Source organism: Stegodyphus dumicola, chromosome 1 (genome assembly GCF_044657685.1).
Source record: "Stegodyphus dumicola isolate Sdum_Otavi_A_Nest chromosome 1, ASM4465768v1".
In the NCBI taxonomy this organism is placed as follows: domain Eukaryota; kingdom Metazoa; phylum Arthropoda; class Arachnida; order Araneae; family Eresidae; genus Stegodyphus; species Stegodyphus dumicola.
Window position 1 is genome coordinate 84,916,901 of NC_140768.1, and position 24,777 is coordinate 84,941,677.

General features: G+C 32.8%; 1 long non-coding RNA gene across 1 annotated transcript in view; it reads left to right on the top strand.

Moving 5' to 3' along the window:
* LOC146999130 (uncharacterized) overlaps window positions 1-21,579 on the top strand; it is a 41,383-nt gene extending 19,804 nt beyond the window's left edge. The window contains exon 2 of the long non-coding RNA XR_015041300.1: window positions 16,363-21,579. This is a non-coding gene — a long non-coding RNA (uncharacterized LOC146999130). The remainder of the gene's footprint in view (window positions 1-16,362) is intronic.
* Window positions 21,580-24,777: the final 3,198 nt, after the last annotated feature.

Sequence of the window (24,777 nt, forward strand, 5' to 3'; positions counted from 1 at the left end):
TGCTTATACTATTAAGTACTTCAATCAAGAAATTATATTCATTTGGTTATGTAAATTGACTATAAGTTGATTACAAATACACTATAAACAACGGAAGAATAGGTACCATTAGAAATGAAACACCGAGAACTTGCAGAACAATATTTACCAGTCGACTGTTTCATTTTACCCTGAGACAAAGCCTGTTTAATCCCACTTCCAGTAATTTGGAAGTTGACTGCAATATATAATTTTAGGTTTCCTCAATGTTATACTTCGATGGGCCTGTTGGAAATTCCAAATGTATGCTAAATGACCTATAACTTTTAAATATAGATTACCAATCTAGGTTCTTGCGAGAGTTTCTTTTTTTAGGATAAAAAATATCACAGTAAGAGAGAAAAATTTCTGTTCTCATTTGTAGAAAATCTCATTTAAGCTGATTGTTCAGCAAAACGTGGTTTTTCTTATGAATTTTTAAGATTTTTAAGAAAGAAAGCATTTAATTTCAGAAGAAATATGTTCAAGTAATTTCAGAAGAAGTAATAACAAACAAACGAAACTCGGGAGTGGGGGATTATTAGAAAAGTTCTTTTTTTAGTTTAAACTAAAAATGCGACATTCGAGTACATGAATCTCGGGAATTTAAAAAGATTGCGAGATCCTAAATCTCGAATTTCTTTCCAGCAGTCGAACCTTTTGATTTATAAATATTTATCACAAAATTCGGAAAAGATTAGCTTTACTGACTTCCAAAGCTTTGATATCTTAGAAAAAATTGGAAAGATATCTTCGTAATCGGAAAGTTATTTCGCAACTTCTATGGGACTTTGTCATAAGCATCACTTTGCGCTTAGCTTGAGCGTCTTTACTGGTTCACTGCGCCATCTGGCGGAACGTACCTGAACTTTCGATTAATATTCGATGCACTGTCCGCAAAATTTGCTAAACCTATTCTCAAATCGTTTGGTTAGTTCTGGATGTAAATAATCTCCTGGATATTTTTTTCAACTCGTGAGCTTAGGAATTTTTAATTACGTACTAAATTTGTTAAATTCCACGTGTATCTTCTTAATAGGTATATTTTTAAAACTACATTCTCAGCTACGTTTTTCGTTAGACGGAAATTCCAAACTTGGTTTTAATGGGAAACTTTTAATATTAAATAAAAATACTTTTCTTTTATTTCTGCATTATTGTAAACAGAGCCCGATTAACCGGGAGCGGATTCAAAAGGACATGTCTAGTAAAAATGTTAAGTTTGTTTATTGAGGAACAATAAAAATTACTGTCGTAAATCGTAAGTGAAAAATGAAACTGTCCACGAAATGCGCAAAACAGATAAAAAAAATATCCGTAGTATAACGGCAATGACAGCCGATGATGTCTTTTAAATGAACCCTATCAGAAAACAAAAAGTTGAAACAGACATTTTAACATGAGTTGAACTCAAAGATATGGTTCAAGTTCCCTTCAAAATTTTATTCCTTATTGCCTTGCCTTTTATAACTTAGCTTTTTTTTTTTTTCATTTCTGATAATATTTATTCTTATGTAACATACATGTTCTTTTTGCTTTGCATACTGATTTAATTTAAGCGTTCAAATAAACGTTATCTCCATAATAACCTGCTTGAATTGCTGGACTGTTGTTACAATTTTTCTGCTAATTACAATATGAAACATTCCTCCTTTCTGCATTTTTTTAACTTGAATAATATTAACGTGATTCTCTTTTAAATAAGATATTTATACGGTTATTACCCCGGTTAATCGGGAGGTGACGATATTTATTATTCTAACACGAAGAATCTGAAAGTTATCTTGGAAGTTTTTCCATCTCTATTTTTAAACTGAGACCCAAACCTAACTCATCAATTACTCAATTCGTGTTTCGTCATCCATACAGGCATGGGTATAGTAATATTCAAAACCAAAAGTAAATTAAATGTGGTGAATTACTAAAAAATTTAAACAAAAGGAATTTTGAGAAATTTAGAAAGCAAATTAACTAAGAATCAAAATAATAATTAAATGTAAATTGCCAATGTAAAAAGAGTAGAAAACCAAAGTAATTTAGAAACCTTTGCCTACTTGAAAACTTCCCCGACACTAATTATGCATGTAGACTTTTTAAAAAAATTCCTTATTTGCTAACGGAACTTCACTTTTTATATCAGTTATTGACTTTTTATATCAGTTATTGAAATATACTTCTGTCATTGCAAATGTGTGTGGTTGCTCCCGAATCAAAGTACCAATTATGTGTTCCTAATTCTCGCGTTGTATTCACAATCATGAGAGAACAACTTGGTTTAGGGGATTCTTAATTGGGATTTTTGTTTGCATTCTGATGCTTTGTGGCTTTTTCTGTTACAATTATAGCACTTGAAAGTTTTCGCCTTCTTAGACGTTTTCGCGTTGCCGTGATATTTAGTAACTAGCGCATCCTTCAGTTGGCTGTTTTCTTGTGCTTTAAATTGGTGACTTTTAGCTTCTTCTGGTAACTAACCTTTTAGAGTGTTTAAGTCTGGCATTTTATCACGAGATTCTATCGCTATTCTAAAACTTTCAAAGTCTTCTGTTAGGCTACAAAATAGCAAACTTGATAAGAATTCTTCAGGAATCTCAGCTCCTATTTCTGCTAGTTTGTCTACAACTTCGAAGAAAGAACTTTAAATACTCCCGCGTTTTTTCGTTCGCGTTCATCTTTTTCAAGATGAGTTGCTTCATGAGGCTAACTTTAGGAAGAGAGCCATGGATTCCGTGTAATTTGATCCATGCTTCGTACGACGTTTGACATTTTTTAATGTGTATATCTCAGATGATTTCACGCTCAGAGCAGTAATTGCTAAAGCTTTTTGATCTTTTGAAACCCACTCGTCAACTTCGGCTTCGTTATTCGCGGACATTTCTGGCTTGACTAACTGTCTACTCGCGACATCCCAAATTTCTGACTGGATTGAAACCATTTTCACTTGAAAACGCCATATTTCAAAATTTCTATTATCCAACTTTTCAGTTTGGATATTCGGGTTCATCATTTTCGTTAGATACATACTGTTTCAGGAAAACCAAGGAAAGAGTAATTTTTGCTTACCTCGTTTTCCACCAAATGACCATAGATGTTCAAATTACTGCTTAGACATAGTTAGAACTCGATATTCAGTTCATTCAACTGCGAATGAACTGAATATCGAGGTATAAGACGCAACCCGTTTTTCAGATCTATTTTCAAACAAAAAAAGTGCGTCTTATACGCCGGCAAATACGGTAATTTCTTTTACGAGGTAATACATCTAAAAATTTTACAAATGCATATGTGTTTAGACATGTTTTTCCGTTGAACTTCTTGCGAATCTTGGTTGGTTTGTTAGAGAGAGAGAGAGAGATCTTAACACTTAGGTACCTGGTTACTTTGATTACCTGGGCCCATAACCTGTTGTTTTTTGAAATTTTTGCTCTTTTAAGGCTTTGAGAGTTATACGCAGTAGTACGTGTAAAACCGAGATTCTCTTTCTGAAGGAGTACAATTGCTGTAAGTTGAAAACGTAAGATTTAATAGTGACTTTCCTTAAGTTTAACAAAATAGATGAACATGTCATGTCAGACTAAATAGACGTTGGTTAAATCATACGATGGATAACATACGAATGTACCTGACCGGTACAACATGAGTCTGCTTAAACAGGTACTTGGCGGTATAGTAAAATTATCCGGAATACTTGGGCTAGATTCCTATTACAATGTAGTCTTCCACTCCGATATTCCATGTTAGGACTCTATGCATCACATTGCCTGCACCACGCTCGAGAGATTCACGGCTACTGGCCACGTCTACAAACGCATCGGATGGACATATCAGGAAGGACACAGTCTTCACCACAATCAGAAGAATACACAATCGACATCATACACATTTTCTCTCTGCAGGGAGGATTCTACTACTGCTTATATAGCTCACTTTTTCTGTTCAGAGCAGTCGCAAACAGGAGGAATTCAAATTCCAACACTTTTATATTACTATTGCTTATAATTACCGTATTTGCCGGCGCATAAGACGCACCGGCCTATAAGACGCACCCCCTTTTTTATACATATTTTTGAAGGATAAAACTTGATCAATATAATGAATCTGATATAATTTCTGATCAATATAATGAATTTACAGTATTTTAAGTATAAAGAAATACAAATACAAAGTAATACTTTCTGCAAGTACCCAATCTGTCTGAGAAAGAACACCTTTCAATCTTCTTCGTCATATCCCAGACACTCATCTCCAGAGCAAAATGAAGAGTCACTTGAAACTTCTGCTAAATCAGCGTATTAGGACTCATAACAAATTGTCGTCTATACCATCCAGTGCAATACTACCTCTTCCTGACTTCGCCAAGTTTTTATCATTTTCTCAGTTGGGGATGGCCCGAAATGTCTCTTTGCAGCCCTGTTTCCATGTTCTTTAGCATACACGTTCACACGTAACTTGTATGCTATGTTATAGTAATGTCGGTGTTGTTTTTGAACCATAACTTGACAACAAATTTAAGAAAGTTGAACAGTAGAAATTTCACGCACTTAAACGTCGTTCACAAAATTGGAAAGTTTAAACGAATCCAGCTGTGATCGTCGATGACAATGCAAGCGCATTCACTGAACTCAACGTTAACTGTAATATACCCACACTCCACAAGGAAACAAGAAAAAAAGTCGCTTTAACTGCGAACGAGCTGAATATCGACGTATAAGACGCACCCCGTTCTTCGCAGTTAAAGCGAATTTCAGATCTATTTTCAAAGAAAAAAAAGTGCGTCTTATACGCCGGAAAATACGGTAATTACTTTTACGAGGTAATACATCTAAAAGTTTTACAAATGTATACGTGTTTAATTTCAAAACTACTGCTTTTAATTCGAAATTCAACGAAATACTTCTTTCATTCCCTAACATGTATTGTATGTAATTCTTTGTTTTAATTATTAGTATTTCATATTTCTATGGAATGAGTCCGCTTCTTTTATCTTTTAATTATAATGAATTTTTATTTATTTTATTTGCTTACTTTTGCATAATTTATTATAATTTTACGTTTAATTTAATGCGTATTTTAACTATTAGTTGCTTTATTATTTTATAGTATCTTTAATTCTGAATAAGTAAACGCTGACAGTGCAGTATATAATATAAAGAGAAGTGAAAATACATTGTTTGGCCACTAGAGAGGACATCATAAGCATAAAAAGTTTGTTTGATTTGATTGATTTATTCAGGAAATAGGATGGATGAGCTCGATCTGCAAGAGAACATGAATTCTCCAGTTACCTCTCATCCGTTGTAATATTCGTGCTAGATAAATCTTAGTGTTTTGCTAAGAGTGTCAGCCACCTGAGAGCAGAATTTTGCAGCCGATTTGGCGATATCTTTTAAGTTTCTTGGAAGTTTAGACATTCTGGAAGTTTTCGATATTATTGTGTAAAATTCGCTTCCAAACCTCTAGCATTGGTTTAACTAGGAGGCTTCAAGAAATCATGATTAAATTGACAGACTAGTCTGAAAACTGAATTGCTTTTAAATATTTAGTGATTTTCAGCTTTTGTTTGTAAGCGATTTTATAATTCTGCTGCATGTTCAAAATTTCGAAACTGTTTATTTACTATTGCGAATGCTCTTGCCTGTTTAGAACAGAATCTATCAGACTGTTCCGCCGTTTGTCAGAACAAAGCGATATCTGCTGCTTACGCTTGAACAATTTGTGACTGTTTTACTTCACCTATAAAACTCTTTTCATTTAGGGCTGCAATAAAAGTTCAGGTTTTCCTACATCTTACTTGTATATTCAAGAAATTGTTACAAACCGCAAGCACGTAAGAACGTTAAATATTTTAATCCATATCTGTTAAAATTTAAATTTGTTTAAATTTAATCCATATCTGCATATTATATAAATAAGTGTTTAAGATTTACTTCGTAATTTTGAATATAGATATTTTGAGTTTTTATGTATTTTTGCCTTCTCGCGAAGTGAGAACTGAATTAATTAAATGAGAAATACTCAATCGTCTGTGAAAAACTGTTTCTTTTTTCGTTTTGTTTGCTTAATTTCTTTTATACATCATTCCAGCTTTATTATAGTATTTGAATAGAACATGTGGCAACGATTAGATAATTCTATTCTTTAAATGATATAAATTTTGTGCATTATGAGTTATAATATGAACGAAATATATAAGTTAACTGTTATATAATTATTGGATTATATAGCAGTTAACTTAGTTTCCGTTATAAAATTATTAATACTGTTAAGTGAATCTAGCGCCAGAGTGTCGCTATGGTAAACAAATACTACAGTGAATTTTAAAGAATGCATTTATTCAATTGTGGTGTATGCGCTGTCGGCGAAGTAGATTTAATTCAATCCAATAAGTTTAAATGAAATGCAAGAAAAAATGCGTATAATTTAATATTCCGTACAAGGAAGTCATGTGGTGTACACATCAGATTTTTTCCTTACATACGTATTCGGAGTAATTTTTATACTTGAAGCTAAATTTTGACGTTTTTTCTCCTCTGACAACATTACCTATCGTAGCTTTAGATTTTGAAAGATCGTGACTTTCACAACGTTTTTAATAACTAGATACGAATAATTTTCTTTGGAAAAAACACAAAGAATAACCTTCCATCTATTGCTTCTTTAAAAGTGACATTTTGCATGAAAACAAAACTTTCAAGCAGCAGACGATAATTTATACGTCCAAAAATAGAGCTGCAATTAAAAAAAAATCAAGCAAAAGAATTTTTTTTTTCGACCAAAGCAAAATCGACTTAAATATGTGCAGATGTTTTTGAATTTGCTGTTTCTTGTGCCTCATCATCATCAACAGTACAAGTGTATTTTTCGGTTACATGTCAGCATTGCAAGAGTGTTGAAATTCTGCAAATGAAACGCTTTTATAAAAATCCTTTTTTATGCCTTGGTATAAATAAATAGTATTATTAATAAATTATTATAGTAATTCTATATTTCCCCACAAAACTTTGAGATCTGTTAAGAGTTCCACGTAAAGTACCACTTCTGCTTAATCACAGTAGTCAAAATGTAATATATTGTTCTTATTTATAATTGTATATGCATAGTATGCCATCGCATATGGATGTACCAGTTTTAAATACCAAATCTAAGAGGTTTTGCATTATATCTTGTTAGCAATTTCCACAGTCTACCGGCAGATGGCGTCATGATATTCAAAGATATACCGTCAAGATATTCAAAGCATTTGTAATAAAAACAAAAACGAGAGGTAAGGAATGTAACCACGGCGGCAGACAATATTAATTGCTCATGCACATTTTAAAAGAGCAGTGGAATAAAGTATTTCGATGATGTTGGTTGTGAATCTATCTCTGTACTGTTAAATAATAATACAAAATCAAAAAGAGGAAGCACTTCCGCAGAGAACCCGGTAAATGTAAACATCGCCAACTTTGGCGATAATAGTTCAAACATGGTAACCTAGATAATTCATCCCATTCGCTTGTGCGAAGGTTGTCGTTGTTCGCATTTGGAGATTTATATTATTCTTCTCTTATTTATTGTTATTTTTTCTGAATTTTTTAACAACGAATAGATAGAAATATTTTCGCATAATTAAAGAAGGTTTCGTCGAAAGATGCCGGTTCTCGGCTCGTCAGTTCGGAATCAAAGGAAGAAAATATGGCGGGAGGGGTGAATGCTAATTTGTAACATGCTGTTCACTTTATGTTCTTAATTATTAACAGCTGTAAGCACGCGGAACCACGAGGTTTCCAAATACTAAAATAATTTTTAAATGTATAAAGTTCTAGTTTTATTAACTTAACAATGCTAGTGAAGAAAATTTCATTACTGTTGAAGGTTATTTGTATTGTGAAATATATTATGAAAAAGGACAGGTATTTGTTGCAACGTAAAATGCTTTAAGCTGTATGCAAGTAACTTGGAAAAAAAAATACTGAAAATTATGTAAAATGGATGTATTAAAGGTCATGCTTTCATTAATTTATTACATGGGCATGGCTCTTACCGAAATACATCAATCAACATGCCAAGTACTTAATAATGAAAAATGACACTTGTAATAGAAATATTAGTATTCTATATGAATTAGAGAAAATACATATAAGTATAATGTAAACGTAAGTATAACAATACTAATTTTTATTTTTTAAATGAATTTCTACTTCCCGTTATGCTTAATACATTGTTTTCTGTGCTAACTTGAATTTAATACAAATTTATTTTCGTATACCACATTTAACCTGTTAGTTTTACATGTACATACTTATTATCTGTGAATTTTTACTACCATTGTCTGCTAACTTGAATTTACATACACTAAAAACCACGTTTACGGCTCGGCTCATCCTCGATGAGCCGCGAGCTTGGCGAGTAAAAATGCAACGGCGCCAACGGGTTCTTTCCCGAAGCGCCAACGGGTTCTCTGCGGATGAAAACCCCAAAAAGATACGCATAGTGGATGTAAGAAATAAATTTGAGGCCAACAATTTCAGAAGCAGGATTGCCGATGTCGATATCAATGTAGAGTGACTGAACGCCATTGTAGGTCTGATGCAAAAACGAAAAAGGTAAATGTTTTGTTTTTACTCCTTTCTAAAGTTATTAAACATATCAATGACACTATTAAACATATATATGAAAGCTTTCAAACGTATTTTCGAAAGCTATTGAACGTATCAATAATAAGTATTAAACGTATATAAAAAGGTAACCTTGAAGATGTCTTTTCTTGGCAAGGAACGTAAAAGCGATCTAATTGAACTTGCGACAGATTGGGAATTGGGGAAACGGTTCCACCTGGCGCCATTCTTATTACGATTAAGAACATCATCACTAATAGTAAAAATTATGACGAACTATTTGTAAAACAAGTCTTTGAAAGGATTATCGAGGAAAGACTTAAGAAAGAAGAAGATGAAAGATTAGAAAAACAAGCACAATTAGAGTTTCAAGAAAAACGAATACAGTTAGAAGTTGAACGAGGAAAACAAAGGAAATTTGAATTAAAAAAGACTAAAGCTTTTAAACGAAAACAAAATAATGTCCGAAACGTCAACGGAAAATACAACCACACGAGAAAACAAAAAATGTATCGATTTGAAAAGTCTTATGCAAAAATTCGATTTAAAGGATGGAGACATATCTTCCCTAGTAATAGTTCAACGTCAAGCCAAACGGGTGGGGTTAAATGAAGATGATTATGTTTTTCATTTATTAGGACTTTTACCTCTCGAGATCACAAAACTGATCGCCAGAAAAACTGAAGAGCAAGCTAATGAGTACGTATTTGTTAAGAATGTATTATTAAAGCGTTTTAAGTCCAGAAAAATTTCGCCAGAAATTTATTAATCATATTAGGAATTCAAAAAATACATGGACAGATTTCGTTTTCGAAATTCGTAACTATTTTAACGAATGGTTAGCATGATTAAAAATAAATGATTTCGATTCTTTAAAAGAATTAATTGTAACAGATCAATTGAAAAAAACGGGTTCCGAATTCTATGAGGGAGCATTTTATTGATTCATGGCCTAAATATGTAAACGCGAATAGGAAAATTAGATGACTACGAAAACGTTCTATCAGGAGTAAAAAAATAAACAATGAAAGTAAAAGTAGTTCCAAATTATGGCCTTGGGATGATTCTAAAAGCACTCTGAGAGTAGTGAATGTTAGTAACGCTAATAGATTCCAAAACACGACGAGAAGCTATAAATATTGCGAAGATACTTAGTTCGCTTATGCATAAATTATGATGGAAAACAAAAGCTATTTAATTCTTCTGCTCGTAATGATCAGGGTAATCCCAAATGTTTACCATGTAATCTTTTTGTCATATTTCAAAAGATTGTCCCTGTCCCTGCAAAATTTGTGGATTAGAGGGCCATTCAAGGAAATATTGTCCTAAGAACAAAAATGAAGCTACACTAAACGTGCACAGTCTTGATGACTCTTCTGCCGCAGCTGATATGTACTTAAGGAATGCTTTAATTAACAATTCTCGAATTGCGTTTTCAATGATTGACACGGGAGCGTCGTCATGTCTACTTAAAGAATCGGCTGCGAAAGGCCTGGGAATAAATATATTTCATCTTGCAGAAAGGAAATGTTTGGCTTCGACAATCAAAACTGTCCGATAAAAAGTCTTGGTGCGGCATTTGTGGATTTAAAAATTGATGACGTAGTGGCAAAAGATATTCCAGTATTAATTGTGCCAGATTCGGCTCAGCCAGTTGACTTATTGGTTGGACGAACGTTCTTAGATTTGCCACATATTGTATATGCTAGGGTTGGTGATGTCTTGCATATCGGCTATGCAAAAGATTATTCATTTACTGGGTTGGATTGCACTGAAGAAAATTCGTGTGTTAAATTACAAGCGGATGAAACAAAGAAAATAACAAATAACATTGCAAATTTTGTAAAGGTAAAACTGAAAAACAAGTATTCTATCCTGCGACAAACTAAGAAGTTGATTATGCTAACCAAAATTATGTTCGAAGCGACAAAAACAAAGATTTACACCTCTGCAATGGTGATAAGACGTACGATTGGAATGCGAAATATGATGATCATTTTCATGGTTGAAGCAAAGCTGATTGTTCAAATCCCTTGTATAGAAAAATACCAACTATAAAGCGAAAGCGATTTCCAAACCGAAATGACCAAGTTGAAAGTTATGTGTCTTATATTCCTGAGAGAAATGAAATTTTGTAACAAGGAGAGGCTACCGATTGTATGGGATGCGCAAAAATGATTCAGATATGAAAGAATACGAAAAAAGGTCTTCTGATCAAGCAGGTTTAAACTCTATGGATGGAAGAACATTACCAGAAAGGAAATCTGAGGAATTTGCAGATGAAAGAAGAATTAGGTAGCCAGAAGAATTTGTGTATTCAGCCCAAACGATGAGTGAAGATAAGTCCCTGCAAATATCATCTTATTCGGAAATCACGCACTGAGAAACAGAACATCAAATGCCAAGGAGAAGTCATATTACTCAAGCTGAGAGTAAAGAAAGAGTACTGAAAATTTTTACCTCATTAATGCTGAAAGAAGTAAAAGAGCGGATGGCAAATAAGATGAAGTACTACTACTATAAGAAGAAAAAAAAAAGGGGGGGGGGAAGCGTGTTTGACTGTATACAACAACAACCCACGTGAGTCAGCTGAAATCTTGGCATGCTAATAACTTAGATGAGTTGGATGAAGAGGGAATCGGGTAACTGGGATATTAACTCGTGAAGCTACAGGTAATGTAAACTTTTATTTTTTCCTTTCCCGAACCTACAAGGAACTTTACTGGAAAAACTTCCTTAAGAACTATTTTTAGAACTTTTTACTCATTCTAGAACTTTAAATTATGATTATACTGTGCACAAAATGTGGATTCTTGTGCTATTGCCATTAATGCTTATTAAAAAAAGGGGGGGTCGACAATTGAGGGCAATTGTTTAGTCAGGATGCCCGAATGTTAGCAATTTCCACAGTCTACCGCCAGATGGCGTCATGATATTAAAAGATATTCAAAGCATTTGTAATAAAAACAAGAACGAGAGATAAGGAATGTAACCACGGCGGCAGACGATATTAATTACTCATGCACTTTTTAAAAGAGCAGTGGAATAAAGTATTTCGAAGATGTTGGTTGTGAATCTATCTCTGTCTTGCTAAATAATAACGCGAAATCAAAAAGATACGCATAGTGGATGTAAGAGAAAAATCCTGACGCTAACAATCTTAATACATTTTTTTTATTGAAATATGATCAGTGCATCCTAGGTGAGTAATTTTCACCGAAACCTTTTATGTTATTTCCATTGAAATAAAAGTTCTCAGGTATTAAAACTGAAAAATTTTGAGTTGTATTTTAATATAGTTCTCCATTAAAAATTGTTATGAACGTCAAGCAAAGTACCACTTCTGGCTGTTAATTAAAAACTGTTATGAGCTTTTCCAGTTGTCCAATTTTACCAAAAATCTGTCATCTGTTCAATTGATGGGAGGTAAAAATGGATTTTTCCTTAACCCTCTTATTTAATTCATCCTCCAAGTATTTTTTGAGTGAAATATTATACGCAGATTAATAACGTAATCACACCATGAATACGAATAATTTATATTTCGGAAGTTACTGACACTCATAATCACTCTAACCGGAAAAATATTTGGTATTTTTTTTTTACCCTGATCGGGATGATCGAGTTTATCATGAAGCATCAAACTTTTACTAATCATATACACGGGAAATATACTATGCCTTTAATGTAGTTGCTTGTATCCAGGTTCGTCATAAGATAAAAATAAAATAAAATAAAATAGAAGAATACATCGAAATAAAAGCAGTAAATGCAAACCCCTACTTCTGAGAACATCATCCGGTCTGGTGAGATTGATTCATGCTATAACCAATTTAGAAACAGGAAACTGTGAATTTTATTTCTTGTAACGATTTGATGCAATACTGATGTTTTTTGTCACGTTTAAGTTTCGCCACTAAGACTGGTAACATTCTGATCTCATATTGAGAAATCTGTTTTTCAGTTGGATAATAACTTTTCAAGGTATTAATTTTGAAGTCAAACAAGAAAAATCAGCGTTATATTTGCAAATTTTCACAGGACTGAAAATTTGCAAATATAATGCTGATTTTTGTTGTTTGACTTCTAAATTAATACTTGTTCGCGTGTTGTTTTTTCAAGGATTTGTAAATGTTGATTTAAGTGTTAAAACTTTGATTTAAACCAAGATATACTTGTTTTCGTTTTTAAAAAATTAATAAGAATTAACTTTGGCAAAAAGCGTAGAGCTGAAAAGAAAAGGAAAATAAACATGAGTAAGGAAAAATGATTGTAATTTAAATATACATGCAATTTAAATATACATGATGCATCAAAAACTTTCATGGTTAATATCTTTGAATAATTAGTGGCACATGATGCATCAAAAAACTTTCATGGTTAATATCTTTGAATAATTAGTGACAAACTCGTGTTCCTGTTTCAAAAAAAGAATCGAATAAATTAGGCATTGGAAAGTGATAACTCTAGACTCTCAACGCCTTTTATTAAAATCAAATTAATGAAATTAAAATTTTTACGCCTGCCTTGTATCAAAAAAGGTCAATAAGAGCTAGATTTTCCTGGTCAAGTTATTCAAAAATGGATGAAGAAGACGGTTTCCGAGCGCAAATATTGCTGAGTATCTTTACGCATGTTTATTATTAACACCAGAGGTACTATTAATCTCAATCCTCACTTTTTTGTCCGCATCATTTTTCAAATAAAAGAATGTTAGTATCATTTTTAAATGTTATTTGCCTTATTATATTACCGAATTTTATAGCCATTTTCAAAGAAATAATACAGCGAATATAGAAAACTGTATGGCAACACAAATAAAAGAATGTTGCCACTGATTGTTATCGTCATGTGTTATTTTTAAACATATAATAGAACGAAAACAAAAGAAGTGTATAACAGCACTTAACAAACTCTCGGGAATTCTAAAGATATGCTGTTTTTAAACATTTTGTAACTCTGATGTTGAATTTTATGTTGCATAAGTGCGAAGAAGTAATACTTAATAATAATGTTTAAAAGGCAAAACTTGTTTTGTAGATCATCCTGTTAATAAAACTGAACGTTGATATGATGAATTGAGAGAAAAACGGGACAGAAAAAAAATTGGGGTGATATTTAACAACGTAATTGGGAATGCTAACAATTTTGTGATTTTATTGTTGACTTTTATATGGCGTAAGGACGTAGAAAGCGATGTTTAATAATAAAGTAAAAAAGTCAAAAAGGTTAGCAACAGCAGTTGATAGCAACAGCAGCTCATCGAGGGCATAACAATCCCTTAACAAACTCTCTAGTGCAAAGTTCAAATCTGAATGCTTTCAGATTTTCTTTCATCCCCTCTCTAATTTGAATGCCTAAAATATACATTTATGTTCAACAAACTGTAACTCCAAATATTAGTTCCAGTAGAAATGTTAAAATTCAAAATTTTATAAATTACAAAATTACATACGAACCGTACATGATGCATAAACCCAAGGGAAAAATTTAAGAGCACTGCATATGATATAAAACTGATATTGATCTTGATATTAATCTTGTTGATACTGATTTGAGAAGCAGTTGTTATTCATTTATGACCTTATCCAGGACTCCTGACAAGAGTTCCAGAGTTCTGAACGTATGTCCAGAGCATAGAGACGGTCTTAAATATTCATACATTTCACTGCGTCCATGATTGTCTGCTCAGCCTCTAAACAGCCAATGGTTCACCACGTGACAGATCCTTCCAAGTGATACTTCGGAGCGATAGCAAATCATTTTGAGTCCTTACAAACTTTATTGCAGATATTCACTCAGATATTCACCTTGCTCAAAGCTCTTGATTCCCCGTCAGATGGTGTAATGTCTTAATTTGCATATCAGAAACCATTTGATCACTTTTGATTGGATAATGCTAATCAGGCTCATCTTTCACACATTTCCTGCAAAAAACGACGCATTGATTGGGTATTTCACAGAACTCCATTATTTTTACTTCCTTGCACGAAGTAAAAAGGAAATATTGTAATCGCGAAAAGTTTCAGGCAGCATATTTCAACGAAACTATCCATTTTGACCACTATCGAATGCAATTTAATGATGTTTTTGCGTGATTTCTGTACGTAAGGACAGGATAAAATGCTCTTTTCCTTCAAAGAAATTATAAAACTGCTTTAAAATAAAGTCTGAAGAGAATTTTTCGTGGCGTCTGTACGAACGTATGTACGTACGTACGTATCTCGCATAACTCAAAAACGAGTACCCTCAGAACGTTGAAATTTTGTATATAGCACTGCTATAACATGTAGATGTGCACCTGGTATTTTGGTTACAATCGGCCGCACCAAACGTATATAAATATATTTATATATATATCCACTCTGTTACTCGGCTCAGTGATCTCAGTTTCTTTACTCTTATATGTTTGTAAATGGTACATTTTTTTCTTTAAAAATGATTGAATTATGTTGTTTTTATCTTCCGGTTAATGGTTTTGTGCCTTTAGTAAATCTGTATGCAATATTTTTAGAATTATCAACAATTTTAAAGTTGTTTAAGTGCCGCTAAGCCTTTTTTTAATGGCGGCCATTGATGTTTACATTTGAAACAGGAGACTAGTGGATTTTTTGCCAATCTAGAGAAACTTAGCTTCGCAACAACAAAGATAACGCATTCATTTATTATTGCCAATTAAATCATGCTTAATTCTTTCTGGAATTTTTTCGAGGAAATAAGTGTTTAAGATTTACTTCGTAATTTTTAATATAGATATTTTGAGTTTTTATGTATTTTTGCCTTCTCCCGAAGTGAGAACTGAATTAATTAAATGAGAAATACTCAATCGTCTGTGAAAAACTGTTTCTTTTTTGTTTTGTTTTCTTAATTTCTTTTATACATCATTTTAGCTTTATTATAGTATTTGAATAGACCATGTAGCAACGATTAGATAATTCTATTCTTTAAATGATATAAATTTTGTGCATTATGAGTTAGAATATGAACGAAATATATTCTTAATATAAGTTAACTATTATATAATTATTGGATTATATAACAGTTAACTTAGCTTCCGTTATATAATTATTATATAAGTTAACTGTTATATAATTATTAATACTGTTAAGTGAATCTAGCACCAGAGTGTGGCTATGGTAAACAAATATTAGAGTGAATTTTAAAGAATGCATTTATTCTATTGTGGTTTATGCGCTGTCGGCGAAGTAGATTTATTTCAGTCCAATAAGTTTAAATGAAATGCAAGAAAAAATGCTTATAATTTAGTATTTCGTACAAGGAAATTAGCCAACTGGCGACTGAGGAAGATTTTAATTTAAAATTTTAACTTTTGAATATGGCTGTGCACACATTTATGTATACATGTGTGCATGTTTACACATTGGGGCAGAAGAAATGCTAAAAATATGAATATAATTTAATTTTGAAAAAAACTTCGGTTTTATATTGCCAAAGAATTTTCCAATTTTTTCTTAAAAAATTGCTTTTGTTAATGTTTTTCAAGATACTTGCTTTAAAAACAGAAACATTTTAGTTGTTTTCTGTTTTGTTAGCTTTGTGAATTGTTATTAAAAATACCATTTCTGTTCTGAAAATTCACTACAGTATTGCCTAATATATTTTTACTGCATATGTATATTTTGTTTACAATTTATGTAGATTTTGTTTACAATTTATGTAGATTTTGTTTACAATTTATGTATATTTTGTTTACAAGTAATTTTCTTTCTTTTTCTTTCTGAAACAGGATCATAGATATCATGAAAAGAAACGTAATATGATTCAGAGCACTAAGAAGCATGTTTTTTTAGCTCGAATCACAATACTGGAAATAAAACGTTTACAAACCTCAAAATTAAAATTAACAGTGAATTTAGAAGGAAAAGGTGTTTTTAGCAATTCAGAGAAAACTTAAAAATAGTTCGAACTCAATCCGAACTACCAGCATTATTTGAATATAATCATGATATTGATGTTAACAGAAGATTTCCTTCAAACGCTGGGTAGAAGATTGAAAAATGAAATATATCAAATGGTAAATGATGAGATTGATAGAACTAATGAAGTTAAGCCTTATTTTTATGACTTTGTGAATTCAGACAAATTGCTGGGGCTTTCCCATGGACACTATCCATCTCATTCCGGTAAAGAAGTTTTCCCCATGAAACTACACAATAAAAAATGATATTAATTTAGCTATTAAGCAGAATCAGCATTCAAAATTAGATCAAGAAAATTTAAAAGCCTCATAGATAAATGGATACATACTATGGCTGAAGATACTTTTTTTCCAAATTTTTAATCAAGAGGAAAATACACCATTGTTATTTGTTCATCAGCCCGAAAATCCAAACCATCTATTGAAACGATATGGCAGTGAAGCATGTTTGTTAGATGCCGCATGCAGAAATGCATATATGCTAATATATGCATATCCATATATGCTATATATTAGCATATATGCATTTTAAATATGCTTTATACTTTTTTTCCCTCGTTGTAAATCGGCTAGTTGCTGTATTTGTAACTATATCATTTAAAGAATAATTGAATATATATGAATATAGATGAAATAAGAGTCAAAACAAGAAGAATCGAATCAATCTCTAATGCATTAAAGATCGTAAAAATCGTGGAATGTTGAATGGCAGCCCAAATATTTTATGAGTGAGTATTCAAACGCTGAAATCAAAGCGGTGGGAAAAGTCTTCCCGAATAGCAATACTACACTGACTATCAATAAGTATTTGGACACCTATGCAAATAAAGATATCTGCGGTCCTAAGGTACGTCACGGAATCCGCCGGTATATATCGTGTAGGAAACAGCATCGGCTTTAGTTGCATGCAACATGCCTCACAATTCGGAGCTCTCTGATTTCGAGAAAGGTATAATTATCGGGTATAACAAATGTGGCCGATCCTTAAGGGACATATCTAGGCATCTGAAGTACCCAAAATCGACAGTGGCCTATGTGATTAAGAAGTGGAACGTAAGCGGTGATTGTCGGAATGTGTCCCGAGTCGGCAGACCAACGAAACTGGGAGATGGAGACCGACGAGTGCTGTCCAGAGAAATTCGGAAGAACCGCACCCAACCGATGGCCCTCATCCGCGAGGAGTTTCAATAGGCATCCGGGAGTATTGTTTCAATGAATACCATCCGTAAGGAAGCACATCTGCTTGGTTTTCATGGTCGTGCTGCTGCCCATAAGCCTTTGATCACAAAGTCCAACCGTGCTGCTCGGTTTTATGTGGTGCAAAGCACATCGAAATTGGACCGTAGATTAGCGGAAACGGGTTCTTCGGAGTGACGAATCAAGGTTCACCCTTTACCGTTCGGATGGCAGAGTCTGGGTCTGGCGTCTACCTGGAGAACGTCTCCTGCCAGAATGCATCGTGCCAACAGTCAAGTTCAGCGGAGGTGGAATTATGGTCTGGGGGTGTTTCTCCTGGTATGGGCTGGGAGCCTTGGTCCCCATTCATGGTAAGCTCAACTCCGATGCCTACTGCACTATTTTGGATGACAATGTGCTTCCTACGTTGTGGCAGTTTTACGGGTTTGACCCAACGACTTCATATAACAAGTAGACGGCTCACCCACAGAGAATTCGTCTGCTAGGGTGTCTCCAACATATACCACGTGACTAGTGCTCTTGGGGAGTTATAGCTTAGGCTGTTCATCGCCAGTTTGGCCCGCAGGTAGTACTTTTTATTTCCGTCTGCTAGCAGTCAGCAGACAACGGCCTCGAATTAGGTTGTTCGATTTTTTACAATTATATTTAGATATAACTTAACCCTTTTTTTCCTGAATATTTTATCTAAATTTTTAATAATTGCTTTAAATTATTTGCACCATTGTTTAAGATGTTTAGGTTAAATAATTTTAGGAAGAAAATCTAAAATAAATAATAAAAAATTGAGATGGAAACTTTAATTTTGAATAACGTTAAAAAATTAATTGCACTACTGTTATAATATTTGAGAAGGTAAAAAAAATCTCGTTTAATTTTAATGCATTGCATCCTAAAGAGAAAAAGAAAATCACATTGTATTATATGTATTTATGCCATTGATTGCCTCTCTTTTTTTGAGATTATATTACTGGAACAAAATAATGCACTCTCTTTTCTTGAGATTATATTACTGGAACAAAATAATGCAATCTTAATTACTGATTTTCCACACTCATATGTATGTCATGGGGGGATCAATACATCTTATTAACTATAAAAATTATTTTATATTGAATATGTATCAAACGGTAACAAACTTCAACTCAGTATTTATTATTAGGATCAAAACGATATTACAGTTAAAAATTCTCTTACTCTCCCCCTTTTTTTTTTAAATACTATTTAAAATATGGTAAGTTTTTCACATCGCATTTTTTCAATTACAATAAATTTCTAACAGCATCGTAGATGAGACAGAATTATAATCCAGATTATTTTTATTTTAATTGATTTTATAGAAAATAATGATAAAGCATTGAGCTTTATAAAAGTAATCTGATTTTTAAAATAATGCTGTTTAACTGTTTATGTTCAATGTTGCATGAATCCAGATCTTAAGCTTTTTTTTTTAACAAAGTAAACATATCGCACAATCTTTTCTCAATAATTTAATGCTAATAATAGCGTTTTTCTTTTTTTATCGCAGGCAGTAATTGTTTATGAAATCAAAACGCGTACGACTTGGCGAAAAAAGGTTAACGCCAATTGGCGCAGCTTTCTATTTCAACGGAATACACGGAAAAAACATATAAAATTCAATTATTTGTAAAGGGTGATTCCAGTAAATAGTGTCACAGTATTTAATACATTTTGATGCTAATAATACATGCTGAAAATGTCATATACGGCGGCAATTTTCTTATACAATATGGCTGAAACTTACCAACCAATACAACAGAGATAGTAAAATGACAAAAATACTGAAAATAAAATAATATATCATGCAGTTTTAACTTACCTATGAAAGGTTACAAGTCCTCCTTTCACGAAACTTTCTTTACATCCGTAGGCGCTGCAGCGAATAACCATTTTTACTTAAATTTTATGTGACCAAGCAGAGCAGCAGTCTTTCGTCCCATAGAAAGCAATGTAAAGTATTTTCGCACTTTCGGAATTCGCGCAGCAGTTACGTGACACTAATGTTGGAACCGGTTGAGGGTTGCAATACGCTCTCTACCAGTATATTATCTCGTTGGTTGGACCCCTGTTACTTTCAGGACGACAATGCCAGTTGTCATGTTTCGACGTTAACCAAGGCTTGGTATGGTGCCAATGGAGTTCATCGAATGGACTGGCCTGGCCAGAGTCCAGACCTGAACCCTATCGAGAACCTTTGGTACGAGTTGCATCGCCGAATTCAGGGGTGCACTACCCGTGCAAAATCGGTGAAGGAACTTCTATGTCTTCTCCAAGCCGAGTGGAAGAAAATACCACTAGCTGTCATACAAAGACTTGTGGAAAGTATGCCCCAGAGGGTCCACGCTGTAATTACCTCTCGTGGAGGCTCTACCAACTAATTATCGGGTATCACAAATGTGGCCGATCCTTAAGGGACATATCTAGCCATCTGAAGTACCCAAAATCGACAGTGGCCTATGTGATTAAGAAGTGGAAGGTGAGCGGTGATTGTCGGAATGTGCCCCGAGTTATGTGATTTTGAATAAAGTTAGTTTTTCTTTTGTATCACAGGTGTCCAAATACTTTTTGGTAGTCAGTGTATTTTATGCGATTTTCACAAACAGAGTTGGGAAAGATGGCTTAATACAAAAGAACATGGTGTAAATCCTGCAAAAGAAAAAATTCTTCAAAAGCTACAGAAGATCTCGCATTCAGAAAGTGAAATAGAATTTAATGTTTCTGTGCCTTTTGGAAATATTCATCAGAAGTGCAAAGCTATTATTTAAAAGCATTGGAACCATATATTAGAACATGGGTGTCGTGCTATAGAAATGAAAATTTTCTTATCAATAGTAAAACAAATAATGGAATTCAACGGCTTAATGATGAGGTAAAAAATTACCATTTATGAAGACATAAAACACTGAGTGGAATATTAAAATTCTATGTATTAAATTTTTTGTTGAAAATTTAACAAATACGTTGAAAAAATATCTCTTATTTAGATATAATATGGTGCTATTCAGCTGATATACCAGACTTCCTTCACAATAGGCCACATAATTTCATTATTCATTGCTTGAAAAGAATGAATAGTAGCAGACAGATATGAAATGTATGATCAAATGAAAATTTAAGTTTCACAGTTTAAAGTGAAGAAGATAAGCTGAAATTTTATGCTGTAAAATTTGGACGTAACGATGACATGCCATTTTCTCAATGCCATTACTAGAACAATTACAGGTGGCCTTGCAAACACAAGTTTGCTGTACGAAGGGGGTAAAATGCATTGGCAGGACACTGGAGAAAAATATATGAATTCATTATTTAATACATTGGACAATACAGTGACTGTAAAAATAATGCCTCCGATCATTGTGTCCATCAACACCACTTCTATCTGCTCAAATAGTTGGAAATGTTGAAGAAAATACTTCAATAAATGAAAAGGCCTCTCGTGAGGATAAATCTGTAAATTCTGCAGGACATGCTACAGAATGCAGAATGTTATGGAAGGAACTCTCAAACTTAATTAACATTATAGAGGACAATTATATTCTGTTAAATATAAAAAGATTAATATTAAAATCGAACTAATGAAAGAATTTTAAAAGTGTAATCATTTTAATATAATGCACATGACTGAATTTGGATTAAGTGTAACCTTTTCTACCCCTTGGAAATTGATGGTATGAGTATATATCAAGAATGCATGCAAAGTATTCTTTTCTAAACTCCTTTATATATATATATATGTGTGTGTGTGTGTTAAATTGCATATTCATGCTTTTCTAAATTGTCATTGGATAAGAATAAAGTTTTCTTTTCTGACTACTTGTATATTATTATAATTTATATCACATAGGATAAAATGGAATTAAATTTGGGTCCCGATAACCGAAAAGTACCAAATTTTTATTAATAAATCCATATTCAAATAATTTTAATTGCATGTTTTGAGTTTCTACATTATATTTTTATTATTTAAAAGGATAATCCCTACTTAAGAATGGAGAAAATTTTACTGAAATAACTTAAAAGAATATGCATTTTATTTTTAAAATAGAACGTTCAGATTTAAAATACTTGGAAGTATGTATGAAGAAGTTAACTTGGGAAATAAAAATATAAACTGAATAATATAATCTTTTTAAACTTTTATATATGAATTCAGTACAATATAATTGAAGCAAACGTAACAAGAAAATTAATTCATATATAATTATGCTGCATATGCATATATTAAAATTTTAAATCCTTACTTTATCATGAAAGAAAAATTTATTTAACCAGCCACTTCCACATAAATGGTGTTGATATGTGCACATTAGCACCTACAAAATATTGAAAAATACTTTGGTTTCCAAAAATTAAGGAAAAATTGCAAAAATAGCGATAACTAGTTCAAAATAAGCCAATCTATGTAAATTTTGAATACGTTGTCAAATAAGAGTTGCTGAATAAAACTGCAATACGCAAATAAGTGGCGCTGCAATCGAAATACTTTACATGTGAGGAGCATAAAATTTGGTTTTTAAGAGCAAGGCTCCAAATTTCGCTGTGATACAGCGATAAGAAAATTTAGTATAACAAATTTGTACCAATGATGTTCAAGCAGCATATGCCCGAAGAACTGTGATGAAGAGCTAGGGTGATTACAGGCAGGACAACGTCAGACAGAAATCGGCAGATGGCTAAATGCGAGTCCTGTGGTTCATAGACTTTTCTACAATTCCTTAATACAGACAATAATTTCTAGCAACAGATTCTGGATTCAGGAGGTTTAGTTAAAGACAGCCAACCGCTACGACGAGCGCCTATGACCAATATTTGTTGTTATGGGCTCGAAAGAATAGAACCGCAACTCCGATTCAACTTAGATCTTTCGTTCCTGCGACCACTGGAATTGTTGGTGTCAACGTCGACCGCGCATAGGCTTCAAGAAGGAGGTCTGGGTGCGAGGCAACCAGCCATTATCGGCCTCTCACGTCACGTCATGGAAGAAAATGTTTCAGATGGGCACGTTAATAGGTCCACTAGACAGCTGATCAATAGGGGGCTATTCTCTTTGTGGATGAGTGCAATTTAGCCTCTAAAGCGATAGAAGGCGTTATTTGATTTGAAGAGAACCTGTAACCCGTTATAATCCGGTGACGCATACGGATGAGGAAATATCTCTCTTTGGGTTGGACGCACACACCTCCATGTCTTTCCGCATGGAACTGTGAATGCTGAGATCTGTATAGATGATATCTTTGGTGCTTATGTGAATTCATATCTAAAAATTTAAAATGATTATAATTATGCCGGGGCAATATGTGATGATTTGCTGCTACACGCCGGCACCGATAGACCGCACAGGGCTCGCATCGTAAATGATTATTCTCAGCAACAAACAATTCAGCGCATGGAGTGGCTAACTCGATCATCGGGGGCCTAAACAATATCGTGCTTGTTTGGCATGCGTTAGAAAGACACATAGCTGTTCTCAGTCCTTCTCTTCAGACTCTTGAAACGCTTGCAACTGCTTTGCAAGAGCAACGGCTCACACTTCCTACGCAACTGATAGACCGCATAATTGAGAACATTAACATATCGCAGTATGTGTTGTATTACTTCTAGGGAAGATCATACTCTATATTGATGGTAATTTTTCTATACCAAAGTGACACACCCGATTTGTTGATTTTATACATATGCTAATTTCTATAACAACATAATTGTCTGGTTATTCCTTTTCATGTTATTTTATACCGTACTACTATTTGTTGCATACTGTGGGTTAGTTTCATTAAATTTTGTGCGTAACGTTTTGAGCAATCATAATTTTCGTGATTTTTTTCTTAATTTATGATAACCAGTGTGTTTTATGAAGGTACTGCAACAGTTTTATGAGAACTCATATGAAAATTTGAAAAAGTCTCACAGGATAAAAATTTGTGACCAAACTTCAAATTTAGTACGGCCGCAATATATTTTTCAAAACATCTTATGATTGTGGTAAATTTATATATAGATTAGAAATTCTGAACATAAAAATCCATTTAAAAAATATAATAAATTTTTATACAATACAGCAAGGCAAAATAGCGACTTTCATTCAACGACTAAGTAAATAATTTATGTATATTTAAACCAGATTTCTTTTAAATATGCAATAAAGCAAGGCACATATATTACACATTTAAGAATGCATTCTTAGATATTGTGAAATTTTAATGTTATTTTATTTTTAAGTAAAGAAATATATAAAGAAGCACATATTAATTTTTCCTAACTACAATGTAGAAATTAAGCCTCAAAAAGTTAATTATTCGCTGCATGTCTTGCGAATATGTACTGGAAAAATACGCATACTAACATGTTATGATATTATAATTAAGCTGTTTATGTATAATCATGAAAGCTATTTATCCGTATAATGGAATAGATCAAATTCTGTTCTGAATCCATTATTTAATCCGTTTTCGAGAAAGGTAACCTATATTCTGTCCATTCATACAAGATGCCACGCAAAACATCGTTCAGATGGATTCGAGAGCGATCAAAATGTATATTTTCATTGAAATATGATACCCGAAATTTTTCGCGGTTATAACACTTCCTTTACTTCTTATAAGAAAGTAAAAAGGGTTTTAGTATTTAATGAAAGTTACGCATTTGCTCTAATAACAATGCATTTAAAATACATCTATACTATATAGTCTAATTTACTAAATAATAAATTTATTTCTGTTACGTGCCTCAAATATTTTGAAAAAGGTTCAAGTACACATTTCAATTTTAATGACAATTTTCGTATCAACCTGTTCAATAACACAATTTATGCCCACTAATTTGAAGGAAAAATGTATTATATTAAAATATTTATAAGGTAAAATGTTAGGCCTAAATTTATTGACAGCCATTTTAACATTATACCTACTTAACTAATATTTATTATTTAAAAAAAACCTTAGATGAAAATTACGTAAATCCATGTTTGTCTCTCAAACTGGTAAACAGATAATCAAGAATGAACAACAACGC